Source organism: Antechinus flavipes, chromosome 2 (assembly GCF_016432865.1).
Source record: "Antechinus flavipes isolate AdamAnt ecotype Samford, QLD, Australia chromosome 2, AdamAnt_v2, whole genome shotgun sequence".
Lineage (NCBI taxonomy): Eukaryota > Metazoa > Chordata > Mammalia > Dasyuromorphia > Dasyuridae > Antechinus > Antechinus flavipes.
In genome coordinates, this window is record NC_067399.1 from 505,385,087 (window position 1) to 505,394,816 (window position 9,730).

General features: G+C 38.0%; 1 long non-coding RNA gene across 1 annotated transcript; it reads right to left on the reverse strand.

Annotated features, from left to right (window-relative positions):
- Positions 1–3,750: 3,750 nt before the first annotated feature.
- On the reverse strand, positions 3,751–4,613 carry LOC127547074 (uncharacterized). Its single transcript, XR_007950062.1, has 2 exons — positions 4,546–4,613; positions 3,751–4,132 (listed from the first exon to the last, which is right to left on the reverse strand). It is a non-coding gene; the product is annotated as an uncharacterized LOC127547074 (long non-coding RNA).
- Positions 4,614–9,730: the final 5,117 nt, after the last annotated feature.

Genomic DNA, 9,730 nt, shown 5'->3' on the forward strand with positions numbered 1-9,730 from the left:
AGATTAAACGAATATAAGACATTATTATGTGTTCAGCACTGTCTTAGGCATTATGGGGAAGAATCTGACAGTCTTGGCTTGCTCCAATCTACCTTCCTCAGCTGATCTTCAACTCCACCTTCACATACCAGTTAAGCTGGTCTGCTTACTGTTCTAGGAATATGACCCACATTCACCTGTACCTATGCCTTGATTGACAACATTCCCTTTACTTGAATGCTCATCCTTCAGGGCATAGATCAAACATCATGTCCTATAAGGAGTCTACTAAGAATCTTGCTGGTATGAATTAAATAAAAGCTAGGATAGAGAAATGTAAAGTTTTACATTTGGATTCAAATGGTCAGTGTTTTTGCATCCCAAAGAGATGTAAGAAAGCATCTCTCTTTGGCCTTTTGCTTTTGCAGAGTGTGGGATGTTGCACATGAGATTTTAATATATTGATTTGTTTTGTTGAATTTTTTCTTTTTTTCCTCTTAAAAATTCTTTGTTATAAGGGAGGGCTTTATAGGAGGTGTAAGGGGATGGATACAGGGGATAAGTTAGGTGATATAAAAACAAAAGTTGCAAGATGATTGGTTAACAGTTTGGCTCAAAGAGGAGGTTTAGTGGATTGAAAGCTCAATATGACTCAATGGAGTGATATGGTGGATAGGAAAGCAATGTGATTTTAGGCTGCCAGGAATAAAAAGGGGAGAACTCTTTTGTACACAGTCCTGTTTGGAGAACATCTAGAGTACCATATTCAGTTATGGCTGCCACATTTTAGGAAGGACAGTGATGAGCTAGAGAGTATCCAGAATAGCACTATCAGAATGAGCAATGGCTGAAAGTACTGAGGCTGTTTAACCTAGCCCTAGAGAATATGTGAAGAGTGAATGTGTAGTCAGGAAGAGAACATACTGATGTAATAACAACCATCTTTAAGTACTTCAAGGGCTGTTACATGGAAAAGATATTTACCTTATTCTTTTGAATCTTAAGAGAGAGAGGTAGGAACGTTGAGAAAAAAAATGGATGTAGAGAGGTGAATTTAGATTTTAATGTGTAGTAGTTATTTCATAAGAAGACATTGTCTTAAGACAATTAAAGATATCCCAAAGGGAACGGGTAGATATTAGAGGGAGTGGATTGCCCAATACTAATCCCTTCTTTATATACATGTACTTTGTAGTCTTTAAGGAAAGGCTGGATAAACACCTGCTCTAGAGATTGAAGGGATTCTTTTTCATGTACAGGCTCTAATGGCCACTAAGGTATCTTCCAACTCTGAAATTCTGAGATTCTGTATCCTCTCCCTCCTTTGGCACTTTGATACTCCATTAGAGTCCTTATTATAGCCTACTTCATAGCTTATTTACTTGTGAAATTTCATCCTCCTTTCTAGATAGGCACCTTGAAGGTAGGAACTAGTCTTGCTTACAACATGTAGAACTAAGTACTTCATACCCCAGAAATATTTGTTGAATTGAATTGAAACCAGAGTCATGGAACATATGCTCTTTCAAGGAGCATATTCTCCTAAGTTTCACTTCCAAAGAAAAACTGTTAAAGAGATCTAAGTATTTCCCCCCAAATACAATGAAATTGGATCAGCTTAGTAAAAGCATGGGACTTGCCCCTTCTCAAAGTCAATAAAGCTAAGGATGAAGGGACCAGGAAGATTAGGGTAGGGAAAATTTTCTAGACAGGCATCCTGACTGGGTGAGGATCCCTTCAGGACTGGGAATGGAGACAGAGGAAAAGGATCAATGGAGCCACAACATCCAGCTACTTCTGAGTGCTGTCATTGAGTTTACCATCTATTCTCTAGGAGAATGAAAGAAGTACTTTAAGAGAAGCCTCAGATAAATACTGAAGGAACTTACGAAGAGTATTCTGAAGATCATAGCATAACAGAGCTGAAAAAATTTAGAAATTATCTAACTTAACCTCTCATTTTGCAGAAGAGCATTCTAGGCTCAGAAGTGGTAAGTCACTTGTCCAAGGTCTCATAGGGCAGAAAACAGAAGAGTCAGAATACAGTAGAGAGAGTACTGGACCTGACATCAGGAAGACCTAGATTCAGTTACTATAACTACTGTTACTGCATGTAACCATGGGCAAGTTAACTAACCTCAGTTTCCTCATCTGCAAAATGGGGATAATACACCTATAATGCCATTTATACTTTTGTGTGACATGTTTTGTAAACTTTTAAAACACCATCTGAATGTCAGTTTTCATTGTTGATTACTGCTCTTTCCATATATATCAGGCTACCTCAGCGTGAAGATTCAGGATTATTTTCCCTGATGGGAATTTAGACAGCTTCTGTGCCCCACTGTCCTATTCTGAAGGCCTGGTGGAGAGGCCACTTGCCAAACCCCTGGAGTGTATCCATAGATCCATCAGTTGTCACCTTCATCCTGTCAGGAACAGCTCCATGCCAGTTTTTGCTTGCTCCTCAAGATGGATTTGGCAATCAGTCTTTTGGTGACTGGGAAGAGCCTTTGACATTTTATCTTGGACTCTAGAATCCCTACGCATAACATATGGCATGCAATCCTTTAGCCATTCATTTGATGAGTCTTTATTGGGAAGGGAACAAGCATTTATATGTATCTGAGGCTGGATTTGAATTAAATTCTTTTTAACTCCAAACCCAGTGCCCTATCCACTATGCAACCTCATCTCTAACCTATTGAGAGTTGTGAGCCTAACTCTGTTCTAGGTGCTATAGGAGTATACAGAAAATGCAGACATCATAGACCTTCCCTTTAGGAAGCTTAGGATATATTTGGGGAAATTGAGAAATGTCAAAATGTTTCCTGGCTCAAAATAACTTCCTCACTGACCTCCAAGAAGTGAGGAGAGCAATGGCAGAAAAGGAAGTAAAAGTGAGAAAGTAATTTGAAGGAACAGGAGGGAGATATGTAAAGAAGAGACAAAGATGGGGAGGGGAAGAAATAGTAGAAAAGATGGGGAGGGAGAGCAGTTATAAAGAAACTTTTTTTTGATCTCTCAGAGATCAGTTGAGGAAGATAGATTGGAACAGGTCCAGAATGCCAGGTTCTTCTCCACAATGTCTAGGACAGTACTGAGCACATCAAAATAATGTCTTATATTTATTTAATATTTGATATATTTCAGATCCTTTTTGCACTTTAGGATAGCAGGTCAATAGACTGAATAATCATTGGAGAATCTTAGGAAGGAAGCTATAAGTAGGAGTTAGGATTGAGGGAGAGAGGGTAGTCATTCAGGAAAGAAAAAGAAAAACTTTGAGAGATGTGTGAATGGAAGACAAACTTCCTTTAACACTGATTTGTAGTCATGTACAGATCAGAAATCACTTATTATGCACCTATTACATGGCAGGCACCATGCTGGGCTCTGGGCAATAAAATAAAATAAAAATGGCTCCTGCCCTTTATGGCAGATGAGAACAATTTGTTCCGATGACCATGAAGGCAGCCTGAAACAGACACTGTGGAGACTTTAGAGCTCGGTCAGGCATTGGATATGGCCTGACCAAGGCCATCTTCTGTATCTCGGGCCATCACCAGTCATCCTGACTTTTGTCTTGGAACTAGACTTCCATGACTCAGGAAGAGACACTGAGGCTGGTGACTTTGTGCAACTCTATCTCACTTAAATCCAATTTAATCTCAATTCTAGACATCACCACGTGACATCATTGGTCCTCTTAAAAATGAAGATGAACAATAACAACCCCCTCCTTTACCAATGAGGAAACTAAAGCATAGAGAGTTTAAATGACTTGTTCAGTCATACAGCCAGTGTCTAAGGTGGCATCAGGACTTGGATGCTATTGACTCCAAATTGGAGATCCAACCATTCAAGCATGCTTCTGCTTTTCCATCTAAGCAGAGGAGACCCTGAAGAAAGCGCCTTATGTCTACCTCCTTCAGATTAAACTTCAGGCATTAAATGGGCCATGAATTCTAATATCAGAGGTTTCTTTCTGGCTCTAGTAAAGCAGGCACCCCTTATCAGATTTTGCTTTGAAGGTTATCTATGACTGTCTGCCCAAATCCTTTCCAGATGTAATGGCTACCAGTATTCTGGCTGCAGTATGAATCCTCTGAGTTCCAGAGATCCCTGGTTTCATTAGGAGTTTCAGAACAGCCTGGATGTTAGGAAATAGAAACAGAGATAAAGACAAATTAATCTCTCCACATCTCAGATCCAAGAAGAAAGCCAATTGGATTGGTAGTCCACCCAGACCCTGGTTGGGAGAGAAGCAGTTCTGTAGACCTTTCTGTAGCTGGGGGAAGGGCCCAGTGAGGAAAGCTACTCAGAGGTTATCTAGGCCAATCTGAGGAGCAATTTCTGGTGCCATATGTCCAACAAATATTCATCTAACCTCTACTTAAAGATTTCCAGGGACAGGAATAGGCTGATATAACCCATTCTATGTTTGGATAATTCCAATGATTACTTTTTCCTTATATCAAGTCTGAATTTTTATCATTCCTTCCCTTCCTCTCATCCATTGAATCCAGTTTTGTATTTCTTTGAGATAAGTAGGATAAGTCTAACCCTTAGAAGATAGTTGACTGCTCTCTCTAGGTTCTTCTCCCATTTGTCTGATCACTTCTCTGTCTCTTCTGTTAGATTGTCATCCAAGTATGGGTCTTTCCCAAAGTTCTGTCCTAAGCCCTCTTCTGGTGACCTCATAATCTCTTATGGATTTAACTATTGTCTTTATAGAGACAATTAGATGGCACACTATATAGAATGCTGGTCAAATCTGGCATTAGACACTTACTAGCTGTGTGATCTTGGGATTTAATCACTGTTCGTCTTCATCCACTGGAGAAGAAAAAGTCAAATTACTCTAGTATCTTTACCAAGAAAACTCCATGGATAGTATGACCCACAGGCTCACAAAGAGTTGTATAACACTGAATAAAACAAATCATCTTTATGCATGTCTTCACTGCCTCTCTCTCTGTCTCTATCTCTATTTCTCTGTCTATCCATGTTTCTGTCACTATCTCTCAATCTCTCTTATACATGCACATATACACAATTTCTTTCTGTTTTCTCCTTTAAGCTTCAATATTAAAAATGATTGTCTGTTGTATATTCAAACTTGGCTGCTCTAGAAATCCAAGAAGTCATGCATTCAAATACAGTTGTGTGATCTGGCCAAGTCATTTAAATTCTTTGTGCCTCAGTTTCCTTCACTGTAAAATAGGAATAATAATAGCTCCTACAACCCAGGCTTGTTGTGAGAATCAAATAAAATATCTGGAATGTGCTTAGCACAGCACCTGGCACACAGTAAGTACTTAATAAGTATTTATTTCCTTCATTATCCACACTTGGAATTTATTTCTTCCTCACCTCCACTTCATTGAATCTCTCTTTAAAATACAGCTCAGACACTATTTTGATACTATGTTGACCTTTTCTTATTTCTCCCAGCTACTATGTAACACTGGATTTTTTATAAAGGAATATTTACTTCAAAAGATCACAAATGTACAAATATTCCCTCCACCAAATGGTAGATATAATCCACTTTCCTAATGCACTATCTCAGTTTTTTGGGGAGAAAAATAGCATTATTGGATTCATACCTTAGCTTGTTTTTCACACAGTGCACACCTGGTTAGGAGACTTCTCAAAGCTTTCACACCTTCCTGGTTGTGCCATCCCTTCTGCAGGCTCAGTTCTGTTTCCCTTTATTGCTCTCCCTTGGACCAGTTCTAGCTTCCTAAAAAGCTTCCTAGCTTGAGTGGGTTACTCAAGTTGATTTTCCCCTGAAAGAAGAACTTTTTCCTCTACAAAGCCTTCTTCAACTGCTAGAGCCCACATATATTTTTCTCTTCTTTGTACTCCTATAGCACAATAATTTACACCATGCATTTTAAAATAATAATTAGCATTTATTTAAGTCTTGCAAAGTCTTTTACATATTATTTGATCTTCACAACAATTCTATGAGGTAAATGCTCTCATATTCTCTCCATTTTTACAGGTATGGAAACTGAAGCAGAGATTTTAAGTGACTTGCCTAGAGTCACAACATTAATAAGCTTCCAAGGCTGAATTAGACTTCATGTCTTCCTGACTCCAAGGTCAGTACTCTATCTATTACTATGTTCTAGGAACTGAACAAGCAAATGAATAAAGTCACCATGTCAGTTTTCTCTGATTTTTTATTGAATTTGGTAAATAATCCATTAGAAGATAGTTATTCCACATGTGGATTGAGTAACATCTTGGGCAGCATTAGGATCATAAACTATAAGGCCACTTTCAGAGAAGAAAAAAGTCTTTTCCCTCATTTCCTTTTCAACTTTTCCCAAGAGATTTTGATTATCCCAAGGCTTATTCTCTGTTGTTCAAAACAGGACAATTTCCACACAGGACACTAAAATTAGAGTTCAATAGAGTCTCATGAAAGAGCTAAATATCATGGGAAAGACATGTCAATTCCATCACCTGGGGATAAACTGTGACAAATACTAAATCTTTATTTTGTAATACTCTTAAGAAAGCACCTATCCTGGGAGAATATTTAGCTTTCTTGTAGGCTCAGAACAAGTGCTATTTTTGTATGAGGCCTACCTTTTCCTTCCAACTATTAGTGCCAATCCATAGCTTAGTTTGCATTTGCTTAGAACTTCACTACACGATGTATTTAAAAAAAAACAAAAAACATTTTGTTACACATTTATTGAATTCTCTCAGTATTTCCTTTGTTAATCTTGTCTTTTCAACCAGATTATGGACCTGCATCCTGAAGCTGACCTTCAGGGAATGAATCTGTCTGCCTAGATCCCAAAAATCAGAAGGCATGAAAATATAACCAAGTCTCATAGATTTAGAATAACTGGAAGTGGGAAAGAAGAAATAATAGGGGTGGGGAAGAATTGTATTAATTAGCTTGAATTATAGAATGTGTTATTTGAATATATATATATACCTATATATATATTTAACACAAATTAACAATAGTAAATAAAATGCCAAGTAAAAATGAATAAATTCCTTTATAACTAGTCTATTATTAGCAGATAAATGTTATAAACCTGAAGGTATTATTGTGAGGGAAGGTGTTAAATACCTATAATGCCCTCCCTACTTCCCTTTCCTCCACTATCTCAAACCCTTTTCTCTAGAAGAAGACTGAGATAAAAACCTAAGTTTTGGGGGTCTTGCTTAGTCAATTTAGGTTATTTCACACTTGGCTTACAGTCGACAGTACAGAGTCCTTATAGACCTAAATTATTTTTCTCTCTTTCTTCTCTGGGTTGAAGAAAAAAGAAATACAGGAAAGGCGGTATATATATGAAAACTGGCTGAAGGAATCATGGATGTTTTGCCTGGAGAAGAGAAGGATTTGGGTTCTAAGAGGGACCTAATCACTTTTTTCAAGTATTCAAAATTCTATGGTATAGAAGGGTTAGATTTGTTTGTTTTCAGAAGTCAGAACAAGGTGGAATATGTGGAAGTTACTGACTATGTTAGAACAAACTTCCCAATTGACAATTAGGGCAGGCAAGGTAGGGAAAGAAGTCTCAAAGATTCTGAATCCCCCATGATTTAAAGTAAAGACTTAGTTTTTGCTGATGAGAGAGAGAGAGAGAGAGAGAGAGAGAGAGAGAGAGAGAGAGAGAAAGAGAAAGGGAGATGATTATTTTGTAGTGGGGACTATTGCTGGGATATGATTAGACTCAATGGCTTTTGAGGTCCTCTCCAAAACTGAAATTCTATAATTCTCTGATAAATGGTCTCTAAGGCTTTTTGCAGCTCACAAAGAAGAAATTTAAAAGGAAAGAAAAAAGGAGAGGAAAATATCTGATGCCATTTTTGAATAAATGTTTTCTTCATCAGGGTCAGCAATGACATTCAGGATGCTCTGTCTAGTCAGCTGCCTTTGTGGGTCTCTTGAGTTATTGACTTGCCCCTATGTTTCATCTGACCTGTCAGCATCTTAGTACTGAGTCATTGATCTCCCAGAGTCCCAGAGCTGTAAGATCTCCACAGGGGCTATCCTCCACTCCCTACTTCCCTCCCCTCTTCTTTTGAAAAAATGAGGATTCCAAATCTCCCATTATTTAAAATGAAATCCTGGCCCATCTGGATTAGGAGAGAGTAAGATAAGAAACCTGAGTTTTAACAAACACTGTTGACTTATGTGGGAAGTTATTTCCTTTTTTAAAAGAGTTAATTTGTGCTTTTATTAGAGTCACATTTATCCTTTTACTAGGAGTATTCCTTCTTTTGGAGTAAAAAGCACTCCTGACTTCAGTTTCCTAGAAGGACTAGCTGGAGTCCCAGAGGGGTCTTGAAACTTAAACAGCACTTTTTGCTTTTTTTTATGGTAAGACTCTGAGGGAAATAGAAGGAAAGGGAGAGAGAAAGGGAGAAGAGAGCCATGGGAAAAGAGAGAAAGAAGGAAAAGGGGAAGGAAAGGAAGAAGGGATGAGAGAGGTAAAAGAAGAGAAAGGGGAAGAGGAAGGGGGAAGAAGGAAAAGTAGAAGAAGAGAGGAAGAAACACTTCTCTAAAGGGAGATCCACTCTCAGAAATCTATCATGAAATGACCATTTCAAGCCTGAAAGTCAAGGAACATGATGGAACTGGATTCTCCATGTCTTTGTGGTTCTAGAATTTCCATTCAAAAAATTGATGGCCTTACTGGATGTCCTGTTCTGAAATTTACCTGCAGTAAAATTGAAACTAGTCTCTTAGATACATAGTGTGATAGTGTTCTTTCAGCCCAAGTCAGGTCTATTTACATATATGTAGCATAGATGACAGATCCTTCCTTCAGGAAAATCCACTCATCTTGCCTAAGTGAGAGGATGTTATACATGTAAAAACCCTATCTAATATCATGAAGGCATTTTTTAAAATTAACTTTTTAAAACATTTGTTAAAATTTTCAATTTGTACTAGAATTTATCAATTCCTTCTCTGAAGATGGAAAACATTTTTTCATTGTGGGTTCTTTGGAATTGTCTTTGATCATTATTTTGATCCAAATAGCTAAGTATTTCATAGTTAATCATCATTACAGTATTGCTACTGTATCCGATATTTTCCTGGTTCTGCTTACTTCACTTTCCATCAGTTTATTTGTCTTCCTAGGTTTTTCTGAAATCAGCCTGTTTCTTGTACTTTTTTTTCTTTTTTTGCTGAGGCAATTGAGGTTAAGTGACTTGCCCAGGGTCACACAGCCAGGAAGTGTTAAGTGTCTGAGACCAAATTTGAACTCAGATCCTTCTGACTTCTGGGCTGGTACTCTATCTACGATGCCACCTAGCTGCCTCAAAATTATCCTGTTTATCAATTTTTTTTTTGCACGAGGGCATTTCAAGCAATCTATACATGATGCCTCTCTAGTCTCCCTTGTTCCATGTAAACCACATGAAGGCAAGAATTTTGTAATTAAAGAAAACCTTACTCTTTCCAGGGCTAAGCCCAATAGTCTTCCCTTAGTCAGTTCATTTGTTTTCAATCATGTCCAACTCGTTGTGGTCCCATTTGGAGTTTTCTTGACAAAGATATTGGAGTTGTCTGCTATTTCCTTCTCCAGATCATTTTACAAATGAGGAAATTGAGGTAAACAAGGTATTAGATGACTTGCCAAAGTTCACACAGATGGCATGTGTCTAAGGCCAAATTTAAAGTCAGGGCCTGTATTCTTATCTACTGCACCATCTAGCTGCCCAGAAGTGATAGCAGGCCAGTTATGAAAGTGGAAAA